Raw genomic sequence first — 17,872 nt, forward strand, 5'->3', positions numbered from 1 at the left:
AGGTGTGCCAGTGCTTTTGAACGCCATTGCAGGGGCGTGCATATATTATCCACTGCGATGCCTTACGCAGCCTGAGTACTCACAGCGTACGATGAAGTTAGCAATTCCTGAGTAAGGTCAGAGCTTGTGCTAGTGTGTGTGAGGCTGCGATGGTACTCGATGTTACTGATGGTTTCACAGTCTTGCTAAGTATTACGGATGTGTGTAAGGTAAAGTTGGCATCCTTATGTTGTGCTGCGGCGGCATAGCGATCACAATGGATTAGCATACTATCGTAGTGAGACTGCGTGCTAAATCGCTATTGCAATCGCAGTTGCTATCCGTAATGAATCAGACCCTATATTGGTGCCCTCAGTGATGACTTTGTTTATGTTCTGTAGGCGTCTGCTTCAGATCCCTTTGTGGTAAAACTTAGGTACAGCAAAGGGTAGAGGAGAAGAGATACTGGCCTTTCAGATTCAAACACTTTTTATACTTGTTTAACAGCATTATATAGTAGAGAGGAGGGAAGAGGCGCAGAATGAGACGGAAGGATGGGGAGGGAGTACAATAAAGAAGAGCTGCAAAGGATATAAGCCTAATATTCAGTGATATGCTGGGAACAATGCAGATAGGCAGGTAACTCTGCAATACATGCTAGCGTACAATTATTGTAACTAACATTTCTAGAACCACATTTGTCATTCACTTTCGCCCTATTTTACATGCAATAAGCCAGCAGACTCAAATAGCTATCCCAGCATTTCTTGCTATACATTAAGTACAAATTTGAATCTACAGGTAAAATGTAATATTCTTTGCTTCTTTTCTCACAAACTATTTATTTACTATTACTGTAAATCAATGCTTAACACACTGCATAAGGTTGGTAACACTTTATTCCAGTTCTCTTCTTTATCATGTTCTCATAACTCCAGTATTTTTGCACCAATGTTTCTTGTGGCTGTAAGAGAATGACTTGCCATGTTATTGTTATGGAAAAGATCATCTGTAGTTATTCTGTTTCAGTAACACTGTGCAAAGATGTCAAAGACAGGCTGTTTCCTTCAGTGTTATAAGATATGATGGAACTATGGGCCTGATTCAGACCCACTCGCGAGCGGCTGTCCGCTCACAAGTGGGTCGATGGTCTGCACTGAGCATGCGCACGACGGAGGGAGCTCCGTCGTGCGCATGCGCCAGACACGGCGAGCGAAGGACTTTCCTTCGCTCGTTGTGTCCGATCAAAGGGGGCGTGCTGTCAATGTTGATTGACAGCACGCCCCCTTTGGTGGGCGTGCCGGGGGCGTGCCTCCCTGACGGTGGCGTTCCCACGGGAACGCCTCCCGTCAGAAGCCGGCCCACTGACATCACTAGTGATGTCAGTGGGAGTGATTTTGGCTCTGATAGAGCCAAAATCACTCCGGAGCTTGCGGTTGAAAACCTCAACCGCAGGCTCCGGCTCGCAATTTCGATGGTCGCGATGGTCACGACCATCGCGGCCATCAAAATGCACGCTCGTATAGCCTGTGGGTGGTGACCCACAGCTATACGAGCGTCCAGGAGGACGCTCCATGAAAATGGAGCCCGGCCCTCATGCAGAGCGTGCGCTCTGCTCAGAGCGTACGGCTCTGAATGAGGGCCTATGTTTCCATATTATACTTATAATATGGGAACAAAAGGGAGATAAATAGTGAAATCAAGGGCCTATCACACAATGTACTGATGATGTTTACTCTTCATCCAGCTGCAGCATTATAGTGTAACTATGGATTCTGCAGGTCTAATACAGCATAAACTGGCATGTCATCACCAGCACAAAAGGCACCAGTTCATGTCATTTAGTAATGAGTAGTGTATGTGTAGATGTATGTTTATATATCTAGGGTTCAAAAATAATTATGTTGATCACAATACACCTAGGGGTCTATTTACTAAGCAGTGTTAGAAGACAGAGTGAAAAGTGATATGGTGCCAGACAATCAGGATAGATAGATAGATAGATAGATAGATAGATAGATAGATAGATAGATAGATAGATAGATAGATAGATAGATAGATAGATAGACAGTCTGCTAAAAATAATTTTTTAGTTTGTTCTGTAAACAGGTTGTTCCGTAAAGGCTTCTGATTTTGGTAGTTTTCATAAAATGGATTTACTGCCATCTTGTGGAGAATAACATGTAATTAACACAATTCTTATCATGTATGCTACATTTTACTGCTATAATGTTTCTGAACTTGTCCTCACTTACTTTGTTAGCACAATTGATGACAAACATACACTACTAGGATTGATTTTTTGTTTTCAACGAAAGGATTATGATGGATTGAGAAAAGAAGATTGTAGAAAGGTAATTATCATTTCACTACACTGCAGAAAATATATCTTAAAAACAAAAAGCTAAGGGGCCACAATTAAATAATAGTATTAATAGGAGGCATTACTACACCTTTTTTTTATCATGGAGGCACAAATACATCATATTAAAGAGCACTATTTAGTTTGATAACTAATACAAAAGCACTGTTTTTTGTGAAGGACAAGGACTAATACAAAGAAATGCAGCCCATTCAGAAGGGTTAGGGTGGATTTTTTAACATTAATTATGTTTCCCTTAAACCACATGTGATGATTTGCATTTGGACACTCCAAAGAGCCCAATAATAACTCTGCTAGCTTATAGGGAACAATTACCAGCAATATTATGTGGTTGATAAATCTGACCCTCAGTGTTTACTTACCAATGAAAGGTAAGAATAGTTTAATTCCCAACTACAGTTTTCTATTCAACTGTCAGGGTCAAGCGCAGAATTTGCAAGGGGGAGCTCTCTCTGATATATGTGTGTATATATACATACATATGTAAATATATATATAAATATCTATATATATGTCTGGTCTTATGCATGGGTATTTATGGCGGCATGGTGGTGGCTAGGTATGGTTCTCTCTGCTTTTGGAGTCTTGGGGTCTTGAGAAAGGTCCTGTTGTGGGACCGAAACATCGACTTACACCATGGAATAAATACTTGAAAGGAAATCCTTTGTCCTGTTGATATATTAGCCTGGTGAGTGCTCCCGTACATGGAATATATTGGTGGCAACTTGAAAAAGTTTTTCTTTTGGGTTGCTAGAGGGATTTTCTGTGCACCCCAGCATTAATAATACGGTGGAGTGTGTGCAGCTTTATGCTTCTACTATATTTGAAATTGGACTATTTCTAAGCATGTACCCTATTCTATAGACTCATTAAACATGCTTATGGACATTTGCCAGATTTGTTTGCCTTATTTTTTGGCATAGTACCTAAGGTATCCAATGAGGAACTGATATCTTTCCAACAGCATTTGGACATATGGAAATATTTTTTTAATTGATATTTTCATTTGAAATTTTTCTATATGTCACAGCATCAATCTTCTATCAGACTGGCATATGCCACAGGTAGTTCTGATAAACCAGTGGCTCAACACTATCTAAAGGTGAAACATAAAATTTCAACATTACGATATATGATCATCGATTGTGTCGCACCAGCTCCTAGAGGTTGGGACAGGGGTCTGATGCTCCTAAAAAGAGAAGCAAGATGGATCCATCGATTAGGCACACTGGTGCCCAGGGGCTTGAATGAGGTAAATCCTCTGAATATTTTTCTATGATTTTTTTAGGTTGCCCTATAAGGGCTAGTGACTGGTGTTGTAAAACCTCTTAATGATCATAGGACATTTTTTGGATGATGATTTATTTTTTTTGGACCTGTTGACCTAATGTATAGTGAGCACATTTTTTATTCATGTTTAATGTGGTTTGTCTAGTTCATTGTTATGTTTCTATAATGGTGATGATGTTATTTCTGTGTTTCCATGGTTACTCATGCTTGAATTTTGCATAACCTCTCAGACACTATAGCTGCAGTCTTACTATGGTGTAACACTATTGCTATCTTCTAGAGAGAGTTTTGTTGTTCCTTTTACTGGGGTAGGTCTTTATTATGCCCCTCAGTCTGTGCCAGTACTTTCAGATTGAATATATTTAAAGTTATGCATATGGGATTCTTTGACTGTGCACGGAAGGTGACTTCCGGTATAGCGCAGCGGTACATTCCACAGTGTGGAACACAGGCACATATTGTCATGCCAACCAATGATGCTGGTGGGTCATTTCCTGTTCCCGCGACATGTGACTTCCGGTCTGTATGTCAGCGGAGACACATATGTGGTGTTGTACAATGGCGCTGAGCTCACTAGAAGTAAGTATGAGGTCATAATATGACCATGACTTAGATTAGTAATTAGACATAAGGTTTGGCGCGAATAACGCTGTGTTTGGGGGCGTGTCTAGTCTCATGCATGGGTATTTTTGGCGGCATGGTGGTGGCTAGGTATGGTTCTCTCTGCTTTTGGAGTCTTGGGGTCTTGAGAAAGGTCCTGTTGTGGGACCAAAACGTCGACTTACACCATGGAATAAATACTTGAAAGGAAAATCTCTGTCCTGTTGATATATTAGCCTGGTGAGTGCAACTATTGGTGGCAACTTGAAAAAATTTTTCTTTTGGGTTGCTAGTGGGATTTTCTGTGCACCCCAGCATTAATAATACCATGGAGTGTTTGCAGCTTTATGCTTCTACTATATATAAATATATGTATATATATATATATATATATATATATATATATATATATATGTATATATATATTTATATTATAAGGGCCTTATATTAAGGCTTACTCAAAAACAACTGAATTCTCCATAGAGGATTCCAGAGAGGGGGGGCATGGTGTTTAAGGGGCTACACCTCAAAAGCTATAAGAGTTACCAAGCTGAGGACCGGTAGAACTGCTGCTCGATGCTGAACACCACATTTCAGGGCAAAAACATAAAAAATTAGGATTTGGGAGAAATCTTAAGTTCCAACTGTTAGTTAGGACCACTTTTCTGCTTTTCTCAAAGGGGGATTTTTGGAAAGGCATAACTCAGGGTCTGTGGTGTATTTAGACTTGGGGTTTGCTTTATTAGGTAGCTCTGGTTCAAGGGTAGGGCCTTTTGGGGTTCAGGTAATTGAGAAAGTTACAGTTTTTAAACTTTTACCGCACAAATGCCCTATTATAGAGATAGGGAGTTAAACTTGTTGCGCAACCTCAGTAGGAGTCTTCCAGCAGGGAGGCTTCACCTGGGTGCACCAAGATGGCTGCCTTTTGCAGGTGTTAGCGGCAGGACAACCCAGCAATGGCAGCGGGCAGAAGCGGCGGCAAGGATCCGGCAGTGGTGCGGTAGTTACTTACTGAGGAACCGGCAGTGATGGAGTGGGCATCAGTGGTAGCTGTGGAGCGAGAGGCGACAGCATCGGCGTGGGCTACAGTGGTGGCGGCGGTGGTGGTGTGAGCTGAGGGACCCGGTGGCGGGACCTGCTATCTGTGTGGGTGTTGGTGGCGGGCCTGTATTCGAGAGGATCCAGTCCCTGCCAGCCATTCTGCCGCATTCGGCAGTGGAGCCCATTTCAAAAATGGTGCCTTAGCGCAATTTTTAAAATTCAAATATGGACACCGCAAGCCAATCATGACCCTGCCCCCTCGGCTGGCTTATATAAGCCAGTGCGAGGCGGCAGCATGGCAGTCCGGCGGCAATGAGGGAGCAGTCACGAGCTCCCAATGAAAGAAGATGCTGGAAGTCCTAGTGGGTGGCGGCTATGCAAAAGAGCTTTCACAGGTCAAGAGGACAAAACAAGCTCTAGGGAGGTGGCAGCAGCACAAAAGAGCTAATTGGCTGACACCCCTAGGTGAAGATGCCGAATCCATGGTGGTTTGGCATCTCACCAGACAAAGACACAAAAGCTCTGGCGGGTTAGCACCCACCAGGCAAAGACGCCAAAGCCCTGGCGGGTGGTGCCCGTCAGGTGAAGATGCCGAAGCCCTGGTGGGTTGGCACATGCCAGGCAAAGACTATGAAGTCCCGGGGTGGTGGCGGCCACAAAAAAAGAGCTTAAAGGCTGCTGCCCCCCAGGTGAAGGTGCAGACTAAGTATATATTTTTTTTTAATCGGTGTAGTCTGTTTATTTTAATATTTATTTTACAGGTGTATTACAGGTACCAGTGGGACCTAAATTCCTCACTTGCTGGTTCTCTAAGTACCGGCATGTGGATGAGGCTTGCTGGGACCTATAGTTTACATTATTCTTTCAAATGCACCACATTACACAATCAACCTGGCACCCACCACCCAGCCTAGGCCTGGGGTGCCCTGGAGAATGGAACCCCTTTATTGGGGGGTCCCCAGCTCCCCAGGCCTGGGCTGACAAGCACTCAGGGTTGATGCTGCAGCTGGGGGACCTGGTGAAAAGTTTCCCCTGGCTGTGGCATTAGGCCCCCTCTAGAAAAAGTCAGGTGCTGGTACTGGATAATACAGGGGACCCTACACATTTTTTCCCTTTTATTTCCAGAACCAAGACCAGCTCAAAGCCCAGTGCTGATTGTGTTAAATATAGGGGACCCCTATGTCATTTGTCCCCTGTATTTTCACAACCAGGACCAGCAGTGGAGAGCCTGGGGCTGGTTGTGCTTTTGGGGGAGGCGGCCACTTTACACAATCAACCTGGTATCCACCACCCAGGGGTGCTGAGGATTGCCCCAGGCTATCAGCCCAGGCCTGGGGTGCCCTGGAGAGGGGGACCACATTTGGGGGGTCCTCTGCTCCCCAGGGATCCCCGGCCTGGGCTGACTAGTGGTCATGGTTAATACTTCACCCAAGGGACCTGGTGGAAGGGTTCCCCTGGCTGTAGGATTATCCCCCCACTAGAAAGAGCTTGGTGCTGGATATGGAAAATACAGGGGACCCATATGCTTTTATGTTCCCTGTATTTCCAAAACCAGAACCGGCTCGGCTGAGCCCAGTGCTGGTTGTGATAAATACAGGGGACCCCTATGCCTTTTGTCCCCTGTATTTTGACAACCAGGACTGGCTCTAAAAATCCCGATGCTGGTTGTGCTAAATGCAGGGGACCTTTATGCTTTTTGTCCCCTGTATTTTCACAACCAGGACTGACAGTTGCAAAGACTGCATGTGTATATTCCAATTCTGTGAATTAGCAGCTCCACCATTTTGTGAGTGACAGCAATCTCACTCTGTGAGAGTTCTGAATCTACAGTTAACCACAGGGTGTGATGGCATACCATATCTGTATTGCACTAGGAACACATCCATTAAGGTGTCAGCCTTAATTATCCTTATTTCATTGCTTTTTTAAGTTTGAGTGGCAGAAATTCAATAGGTTTTGTGAAATTTCAGATCATGTCTAAGAAGCCTTAATGGTACATGTGAAACAATAAGGTTTTTTGTCTATATGAGATATATATATATATATATTATATTGTGATAGAAGCAATGGAGAAGTGTGGAATGACTTATATGTATGTCCTAGGTTCCTGTCATATGTGTTCTTAAACCCCCAGGAGAAGTCTGTGGGAAAAACAGACTAGAAATGTCGGCTTTAGAGAAAAGCCGGTTTGGGTCCTGGGGGTATGGATGTGAGGAGAGGGAGGGCTCCATCCACAGGCCACTCCAGGTTTTGGGCCTTTTAGCCTGGTAACAGGCTCATTAGGGCTTGCAGCTGGTAATGGCTAATATAAGCTGGGTTTGTTTGTGGCTGAGTGTCTCACACCTGGGAGAGTAGTCAGACTAGCCTGACTAGTTTATGGACTTATGTTTATGTTTTGTTTATGTTTATATTCATTTGGCACAATAAAGACTGGCGCTGACCAGTTTGTACAAGAACCCCTGACTTGTATCCTGTTTCTACAGCTGCTGTGTGTGTAAAGAGAGAGTCCATCTACCCCAGGAGAGGGACCCCTACCCCGACTGTGTCACATTTGGTGGAGAATGCGGGCAATCACACACTGAAGTTTGCAGCAAGGAAAAATTTTCATTTAAAATTTAAAGGGACAGATACCAATTTGTCAGGGTGGATATATAGTTGTATGCTTTGAAGTCCATAGAGGTGGCATCCGCAGATGCTTAGGGAAGCCAGATTCTGCTTCCAACCTACACCCCAGAACAAAATGGAGGACATTGTTAAGGCCTTGCTAAAAGATAACAAAACTCAGCAGGAAACTAACAAAGCCTTGCAAGAAAATACCAAAGTGCAACTAATGGCCATGGAGGCAGTCCAGAGGCAACAACAAGTCACCATGGAGGAAGCCCTGAGGCAACAACAAGTTGCATAGAGGAAACCTGCCAGGCCTTAAAAGATGTGGTACAACAGCTTATAGTCTGGTCTGGAAATGCTTCCCCATCTCTTCTAACTAACACTCACACCATACGGGCCAGTCACTTTCTGCAAAAGATGACCCAGAGTGATGATGTGGAGGTATACCTTATGGCCTTTGAAAGAACCGCCGAAAGAGAGAAGTGGCCTAAAATGCAGTGGGCATGTTTTGTGGCACCCTTCCTGTCTGGAGAACCACAAAAGGCCTACTATGATTTATGCCTGGATGATGCCAAGGACTATGCAAAGTTAAAACGGGAGATCCTAACCCTCTTGGGAGTCATCTCATTTGTTTGGGCCCAACGAGTCCACCGCTGGGAGTTCCAAATAGAAAAACCTCCACGCTCACAGATGCATGACCTCGTCCATCTAACCACAAAATGGCTGCAACCCGAGACGCTGACAGGACCACAGATGGTGGAAAGAGTTGTGATGGACCAGTATCTGCGATCGCTACCTGCGTCTCTGCACAAGTGGGTGAGCCATGCAGACCCTAAGTCTGCAGACCAGCTAATCAAACTGGTGGAGAGGTACGTGGTGGCTGAGGAGCTGATGAGTGTGCCCCACCGAGCCCCGATGGTGCATCGGGAACTCCCATTGACACTGATAAGACTGTTCCAGGGAGAGGGGTGTTACGCAGTGGAATGTACTAAAGACTGGAGGTGTGGAACCTGGAGATGGGCCAGCCAGGCCAGGAAGGTTCCTACCCGATTAAAGAACAAAATATTAATGTAATTCAATGTTTCTGATGTGGTGGTTTCAGCCATATTGCGGCTAATTGTTTGCTTACCTCTGAACCTATGCAATGTGATACTGCTTATTTCGACCGCAGGATGTCTTTCTTTGCACAACCTGCCTGTACTGCTGACTGGCAGGTTGAAAATACACAAAAAACCAAGCGCCACAAAGGGGTGTGAGTCAGTAATTAAGATAGTGAATATCAAATGTATAGGAAGCTGCCCTCCACCTGGGAGTAAGCCACCACTCCCAATAGGCACAGAATAATGCCAAAGAACTGCAAAAAATGTGTAGGTGGAATGGTGCTAGATACACATTACAACATTGAAACAATGTAATCATAAATCATTTTAGAAAATGCAAAAATTCAATATCGATAGTACTGATACAGCAAGAAATGATGTAGCATTAAAACATGTACTAGTAAAACAGTATCTCTGCGACAATAAATGGATGAATAAATAAAGGAAAGTAATATCCTGTAACAACTGCAACAATAGTAACAAAGATTATAGATGTGGCTGTATATAGGTCCGTACAAGGAGAGAATAAGCCTCCAGAGGTAAATTGGTGTTAATACCGGTAAACAGCCATATAAAAATCAAAAGTAGTGGTAGGGTACCCTAAAAATGTAGCTGTCACTTGATCAGAGTGGTAAATGAACCGCTCTCAACAATAGTGGCTCATGCTCACCCCTCGGTCGTGATGTAGGATTAGTCCAGAAATGGATGCGATGACAGCCTGGAGATGGAAACAGGCTGGTTCGCGGCTGGAGGTGCTGAGGGCTAGATGGAAGTGCAGATGCACATGCAGGAGCACTGGACCTGTAGACTTAACGGTCCAAAGGCACAGCAGCGTGTAGTCGCCGGCGGAATGCAGCCGGACTCAGCAGTGAGAAGACTCTCTCCGGTCAGTGGCGGAACTCCCGGAGACAATGGAGTCATTTGCCGCCGGGCGTCAGCCCTGAAGGGGGCACCTGGCTCCATTGTCCCCAGGAGCTGCATGGAGAAGGAGCGTCGCTGATCGGTGCTCCACCTCCATTGGCGTAACTACGGAGGGTGCAAGGGGTGCGGTCTCACCCCCTGCACCCTCCATTTGCCGGGCGCCCGCTGAGTGTGTTACCAGCGGGTGCCCGGCTCCTATTCTCCTGGCGGTAGCCGGACGAGGACAGAGCACCCTCCGTCTTCCGGGTCCCGCAGTGTACTATGGGAGTGACGTCATAACGTCACTCCCATAGTGCCGAGGAGCGGACGCCGGGGACGGAGCTCAGGAGTGAGCTCCGTCTTCTGGGTCCCACAGTGCACTATGTGAGTGACGTAATGACGTCACTCCCATAGTGCCGGGGAGCGGACGCCGGGGATGGACGGCAGCAGCACTGGAGCGGGGATAAAGGTAAGTGTTTGTTTGTTTTTTTTATGTGTGCGCGCGCGGTGGGGGCCATCACTACTGGGGGCAACTACAGGGGCCTACTACTGGGGGCAACTACAGGGGCTCACTACTGGGGGCAACTACAGGGGCGTACTACTGGGGGCAACTACAGGGGCTCACTTCTGGGGGCAACTACAGCGGCCTACTACTGGGGGCAACTACAGGGGCAACTACAGGGGCCTACTACTGGAGGCAACTACAGGGGCCTACTACTGGGGGCAACTACAGGGGCCTACTACTGGGGGCAACTACAGGGCCTCACTACTGGGGGCAACTACAGGGGCCTACTACTGGGGCAACTACAGGGGCCTACTACTGGGGGCAACTACAGGGGCTCACTACTGGGGGCAACTACAGGGGCTCACTACTGGGGGAAACTACAGGGGCCTACTACTGGGGGCAACTACAGGGGCTCACTACTGGGGGCAACTACAGGGGCCTCACTACTGGGGGTAACTACAGGGGCCTCACTACTGGGGGTAACTACAGGGGCCTCACTACTGGGGGCAACTACAGGGGGCTCACTACTGGGGGCAACTACAAGGGGCCTCACTACTGGGGGCAACTACCGGGGGCTCACTACTGGATGTACTGCATAGGGGGACCATTACTGGGGAGCACTACATAGGCGGACCACTACTGGGGGCATTATATAAAAGGAACTGCATAAGGGGGGCGGCGGCAGCTGGGGCTGGCATAGGTGCTGGGGGTGGTACATTTTAGTTTGGGGGGGGGGCACCAACATTTATCTTGCCTCCGGGCACCTGGGATGAAGTTACGCCACTGTCTCCGGTGGTGGACGGCCGGACTCCCAATAGTCTGTGACTCTCACCAGAGAGATGTGAGCAGCGTGTGAGTGGCTCACAGTGCTCGGCCGCAACTGGTATTCCAGTCCTGTGATGGCTCAAACAGGACTCGAGGTGGAGAGAAATCCGGGCTGTGTGTCAAATCACTGGTTGGATGAATAATGAAATAATAGGGTACTGGAGCAGTTGAATAAAGGGAAGTGGTCTCTGTAATCCTTAATGCGTTTCATTGCATAAAGCAGCTTCTTCAAAAAGGCAGAATAAATGATTGTAACATGGGTGGCTATATATACACATTTTCATTAATGGACCACCTGTGAATCAACACCTGTCAGGCATCAAATGGCTAGTAGGTGTATGTTAGAGTTTCATTACCTAGTTAATCACAATTCAGATATTATGTAGAGATACTGGATAAATGACAATATGTACTAATAATGCAACAGCACTGTGTACAATCAATAATAAAAACTAATGTATAAACAAATAATAAAGGGTTTTGTTTTTTTTGCATAAAATTATTTGGCGTGTTACAGTTAATGAATATGCTTTGTATTATTTATAAATATTATATTAAACACATCAAAATATTGTTATGGAGAAATCATCATAAAAACCTAAAGGCAGCAGCAGACTCATAGCTGTAGCATAGCATAAACGGTATTCATACAGCATGTACAAACATGCACAAAGCAAACTATTCCTACGAGGCACATAAAAATAAGCATAATATATGATAAATCGTTAATTGCAAATACAATAATAATCGACATGATCTGATTATTAATCATGATAATCCTATAAGATGTTAAATATCATCAGTACCAAAAACTGAGGAATTACACCAAAAGACTAAATACACTAATATTAAAACAAGAAAAGAAAAAGGGAAGAAAAATCGAATATATAATGCAACTGGAGTCTATTAGGAGTATTCAATATGGGTGCGATAACATCATTTTTTGCATTAATATCGCACTTTTTAACTTTTTTGCGTTAATATCACTGGTTTTAGTTTTACACCGTATTCAATTTCAAAGACTTATCGCAGTTTTGAAAAGTCTTTGATAATAAAACGGTGATAACTTTTCACCATTGAATAGGTGTCGAAAAAAAGTGCAGAATTGGGGTTTAGGGGTTCAGGTTTAAAAAAAATAGCCTGCACCCCTGAGATTGACATTTAAAAAAGAACTGTGTCAAAAAAAGTTTTAAAAAAAAAATAGGGACACCCCAAAAAATTAATTTAAAAATTGGGGTGCAAAAAAAAAATGGGAAAAAATTGTTAAATAATAGGGAAATAGGTTCAGGGCTATTCTGCAAGTATGCAGCAGATGTTTTCTAGAATAGAATTATAGCGGCAGGTGCACAAATGTAGAATTTTTAAAAACTGACTGTAGGGACTTAAAAATATGCTAGTACCCATTTTCATGTACTCCAAATTTGATGGGACCACTTAAAAAAATGAAAAAAATAACCTAAGTGCTCTTCTGCATCACTTCTTCAATGTCTGAAAAAAAAAACACATGCTGCGGCTATTTAAATCCCCAACTTTCAATTAAAGGCTAAAACGGGGGTACCCATAGTGTTCCCACGTGTTTTTACAACTTTAGGGGGGTCTTACAATTATTTTAAGGAAAAATTCGTAACTTTACGCAAATCCAACTTCAGAGTGTCCCGTTTTCGTTAATTTTATTTTGAATACGGGGATAAGCGGGAGCGCGCACCATACCTTTAAGCAGAAAAAAACTCCGATATGAAACGTTAACTTCGCCAGGGAAGTTAACCTTTCATATTGAATACCCCTCAATGTGAAATCTGTGTCCGATGCCCATCAACAAACTACTGGAGGCACTATATAAAACAGGGCCATTGGACTAAAGAGCTATTAACTAAGCACAAAAGACCATCTCTAAGCCCAAGTCAGATGAATTCTAGATCAACATTTTCATTAAGGCCCTTAGGACTAAGTGTCTGCATTTTCAGGATCCAGGCTGCTTCTTGTTTGCACAACATCCTGAATCTATTACCTCCTCTAGTCATATGTGGTCTCTGCTCTACACCGACCACTGTCAGACCATTAGTATCACTATTGTGATGTTCCAAAAAGTGCCTAGAGACACTATGCTTAATTGATTTATTCACAATATTACATCCAGTGGCGGGCTGGGCCGGGGGGCATGGTGCCATATGCCCCCCCGGGTCGGTAGACTTTTGCCTCAGTGAGGGCCGGTATCACTAGTGCACAGGTATGACTGACGGCTGGGTGACAGACAGAAAGTGCTCTCAGTCGTTCCGACTATAGCAGCATCAGAGAGGCTGTTACCGGGCTGTCTGTCACCCTATGTAGCTTGTGGCTGCACACTGAGCGGCACTCCTTCCGAGGCCGCTCCGCTGCAGGGGCTGTGCACCTACCTCTCTGTGTCCTCTGTCCTCGGGCTCCTTCCTCTCCCCGGCTAAGGCCCCGCCCCCTCACCGGAAGGCCCCGCCCCCTCTCCTACCCTGACTATATTAATCTATCTCCCTCTGTCCCTGCTGAAGACCCCGCCCCCTCACCCCGAGTCTCCGTCCTTCCTCTAGTCTATCCTGTCTTTGTCATCTCTTCCTGTTCCCTGGAGCTCCGCAGGGACCAGAGACAGAGCAGCCTTCCAGGCAGGTAAGTGCCAGTGGAAGTGTACATGTTTACATGATATTTGAGAGGGATGGGGGGGGTGTTGGAATACTTATGCAATGGGGGGGCTGTAGTTATTTTTATCTTTGGGGGGATGGGGTGTTTTAATACTGTCGGTGCTGGGGGTGATGTAATAATGTGTGTGAATGTGGGGGGGGGTATTATTATTGTGTGTGAGGGCTACTGTATATTAATAATACCTGTGTTATATGTGGGTCACTGATGATTTCTGCATAATCTGGTGATTACTGCATTATCTGGCAGCCATTACAACGCTCCCTGATCAGGTGGTCACTGAGAACGTCCCTGCATTATATGGCAGTCACTGCGACACTCCCTGATCTGATGGTCCCTGCGAACCTCTCTGCATTATATGGCAGTCACTGCGACACTCCCTGATCAGATGGTCCCTGCGAACCTCTCTGCATTATATGGCAGTCACTGCGACACTCCCTGATCTGATGGTCCCTGCGAACCTCTCTGCATTATATGGCAGTCACTGCGACACTCCCTGATCTGATGGTCCCTGCGAACCTCTCTGCATTATATGGCAGTCACTGCGACACTCCCTGATCTGATGGTCCCTGCGAACCTCTCTGCATTATATGGCAGTCACTGCGTCACTCCCTGATCTGATGGTCCCTGCGATACTCCCTGATCTGATGGTCCCTGCGAACCCCTCTGCATTATATGGCAGTCACTGCGACACTCACTGATCTGATGGTCCCTGCGAACCTCTCTGCATTATATGGCAGTCACTGCGACACTCCCTGATCTGATGGTCCCTGCGAACCTCTCTGCATTATATGGCAGTCACTGCGACACTCCCTGATCTGATGCTCACTGTGACCTCTCTGCATTATATGGCAGTCACTGCGACACTCCCTGATCTGATGGTCCTTGCGAACCTCTCTGCATTATATGGCAGTCACTGCGACACTCCCTGATCTGATGGTCCTTGCGAACCTCTCTGCATTATATGGCAGTCACTGCGACACTCCCTGATCTGATGGTCCTTGCGAACCTCTCTGCATTATATGGCAGTCACTGCGACACTCCCTGATCTGATGGTCCTTGCGAACCTCTCTACATTAAATGGCAGTCACTGCGACACTCCCTGATCTGATGATCCTTGCGAACCTCTCTGCATTATATGGCAGTCACTGCGATGCTCCCTAATCTGGCTGTCACTGCAAACCTCTCTACATTATTTAAAGCACACCCACATTAGGCACACCTTACTTACAGAGGCTATTATCATGTGTCTTTTCTCCATTGCAATGCGCTGGTGGAGAAATCAGGCCACTTACTTGTATCTGCCCCCCAGGCCAAAAGTTGCCAGCCAGCCCCTGATTACGTCTGTGTTCCAGAAAACGCTGTTTTAACAGGCGTATCGTGCGGCCGATGTAGAGCAAATCACATGGACATGATAACACATAAATTACATATTGTGAAGTACAATTAATAAAAGAGTTTATAGTGAATCGTTTTTGAGCTACATGTGAGAACACAGATTTAGTTTTGTTCAAAATATGTGCACACGTTATACATTTATTATAGTTACACTTATAGCAACCTGTAATCTTAAGGCCACTCAAGGTCCTCTGGGAGAAAGTATTAAAATCTTTCATATCAGATTTAAAGAGACTAGGAGCCAAAATATTGCCAAGATTTTTGGCTTTCTTAAAAACTAGCCGAGGTCTAGGACCTAAGTGTGTTTTCAAGACAGAATCAGTCAACAACAATTTATAATTATTTCTCATAATTCCAGAGATTTTATTCACAGATAGGTTATATCTAGAGATGAACATAGGTTCCCCTTCTTTATGTTCTTTTAATTTTTTAATGTGTCTATTTTTATATGAAGAATTGATATCAAAAAGAGTAGCCCTATCTAATATTGTAGATGTATGTAGTGCCTCATCTAAAATTTGTGAGGGATAGTCTTTCTCAGAGAAGTCTTTGATCAGCACCAAAGGTTGTTCCTTAAACTTATTAATAGATGTGCAGTTTCTACGAATACGAAATAGTTGGCTTTTAGGGACATTATTCAGCCATTTTCTTTTGTGATTACCAGAATACGGTATAAAGCTACAAACATGGACAGATTTTCTGTAATTGGAAACATTGACATGATCATCTAAAATATCCAAAGAAATGTCCAAAAAGTTAATGTGATACTGGTGATAGGAGTGAGTAAAAGTGAGTCCATAAATGTTAGTGTTCAGATATTTAAAGAACCTTAAAATAGAAGATTCATCACCCTCCCAAATAGCTCTTTAGTCCAATGGCCCTGTTTTATATAGTGCCTCCAGTAGTTTGTTGATGGGCATCGGACACAGATTTCACATAGACTCCAGTTGCATTATATATCCAATTTTCTTCCCTTTTTCTTCTTGTTTTAATATTAGTGTATTTAGTCTTTTGGTGTAATTCCTCAGTTTTTGGTACTGATTATATTTAACATCTCATACGATTATCATGATTAATAATCTGATCATGTCGATTATTATTGTATTTGCAATTAACGATTTATCATATATTATGCTTATTTTTATGTGCCTCGTAGGAATAGTTTGCTTTGTGCATGTTTGTACATGCTGTATGAATACCGTTTATGCTATGCTACAGCTATGAGTCTGCTGCTGCCTTTAGGTTTTTATGATGATTTCTCCATAACAATATTTTGATGTGTTTAATATAATATTTATAAATAATACAAAGCATATTCATTAACTGTAACACGCCAAATAATTTTATGCAAAAAAAACAAAACCCTTTATTATTTGTTTATACATTAGTTTTTATTATTGATTGTACACAGTGCTGTTGCATTATTAGTACATATTGTCATTTATCCAGTATCTCTACATAATATCTGAATTGTGATTAACTAGGTAATGAAACTCTAACATACACCTACTAGCCATTTGATGCCTGACAGGTGTTGATTCACAGGTGGTCCATTAATGAAAATGTGTATATATAGCCACCCATGTTACAAACATTTATTCTGCCTTTTTGAAGAAGCTGCTTTATGCAGTGAAACGCGTTAAGGATTACAGAGACCACTTCCCTTTATTCAACTGCTCCAGTACCCTATTATTTCATTATTCATCCAACCAGTGATTTGACACACAGCCCGGATTTCTCTCCACCTCGAGTCCTGTTTGAACCATCACAGGACTGGAATACCAGTTGCGGCTGAGCACTGTGAGCCACTCACACGCTGCTCACATCTCTCTGGTGAGAGTCACAGACTATTGGGAGACCGGCCATCCACCACCGGAGAGAGTCTTCTCACTGCTGAGTCCAGCTGCTTTCCGCCAGCGACTACACGCTGCTGTGCCTTTGGACTGTTAAGTCTACAGCTCCAGTGCTCCTGCATGTGCATCTGCACTTCCATCTAGCCCTCAGCACCTCCAGCCGCGAACCAGCCTGTTTCCATCTCCAGGCTGTCATCGCATCCATTTCTAGACTAATCCTACATCACGACCGAGGGGTGAGCATGAGCCACTATTGTTGAGAGCGGTTCATTTACCACTCTGATCAACTGACAGCTACATTTTTAGGGTACCGTACCACTACTTTTGATTTTTATATGGCTGTTTACCGGTATTAACACCTATTTACCTCTGGAGGCTTATTCTCTCCTTGTACGGACCTATATACAGCCACATCTATAATCTTTGTTACTATTGTTGCAGTTGTTACAGGATATTACTTTCCTTTATTTATTTATCCATTTATTGTCGCAGAGATACTGTTTTACTTGTACATGTTTTAATGCTACATCATTTCTTGCTGTATCAGTACTATCGATATTGAATTTTTGCATTTTATAAAATGATTTATGATTACATTGTTTCAATGTTGTAATGTTTATCTAGCGCCATTCCACCTACACATTTTTTGCAGTTGACTGGCAGGTTGAGACAGAAAAGCACATGTGTATATTCACTGTAGAAGCCAACCGAGTAGTTGCTCTGTTAG

General features: G+C 44.1%; 1 long non-coding RNA gene across 2 annotated transcripts in view; it reads right to left on the reverse strand.

Moving 5' to 3' along the window:
- LOC148513973 (uncharacterized) overlaps positions 1–17,872 on the reverse strand; it is a 55,479-nt gene that overhangs the window by 6,945 nt on the left and 30,662 nt on the right. The window contains exon 3 of one of the 2 annotated variants that reach the window (XR_015880126.1): positions 888–943. The exons of the other annotated variant lie outside the window; for it this stretch is intronic. This is a non-coding gene — a long non-coding RNA (uncharacterized LOC148513973). Of the gene's footprint in view, positions 1–887; positions 944–17,872 lie in introns of those variants that run through there. 2 annotated transcript variants of the gene reach the window in all.

This window comes from Taudactylus pleione, unplaced genomic scaffold (genome assembly GCF_031769625.1).
Source record: "Taudactylus pleione unplaced genomic scaffold, aTauple2 ptg000265l, whole genome shotgun sequence".
Taxonomy (NCBI): Eukaryota; Metazoa; Chordata; class Amphibia; order Anura; family Myobatrachidae; genus Taudactylus; species Taudactylus pleione.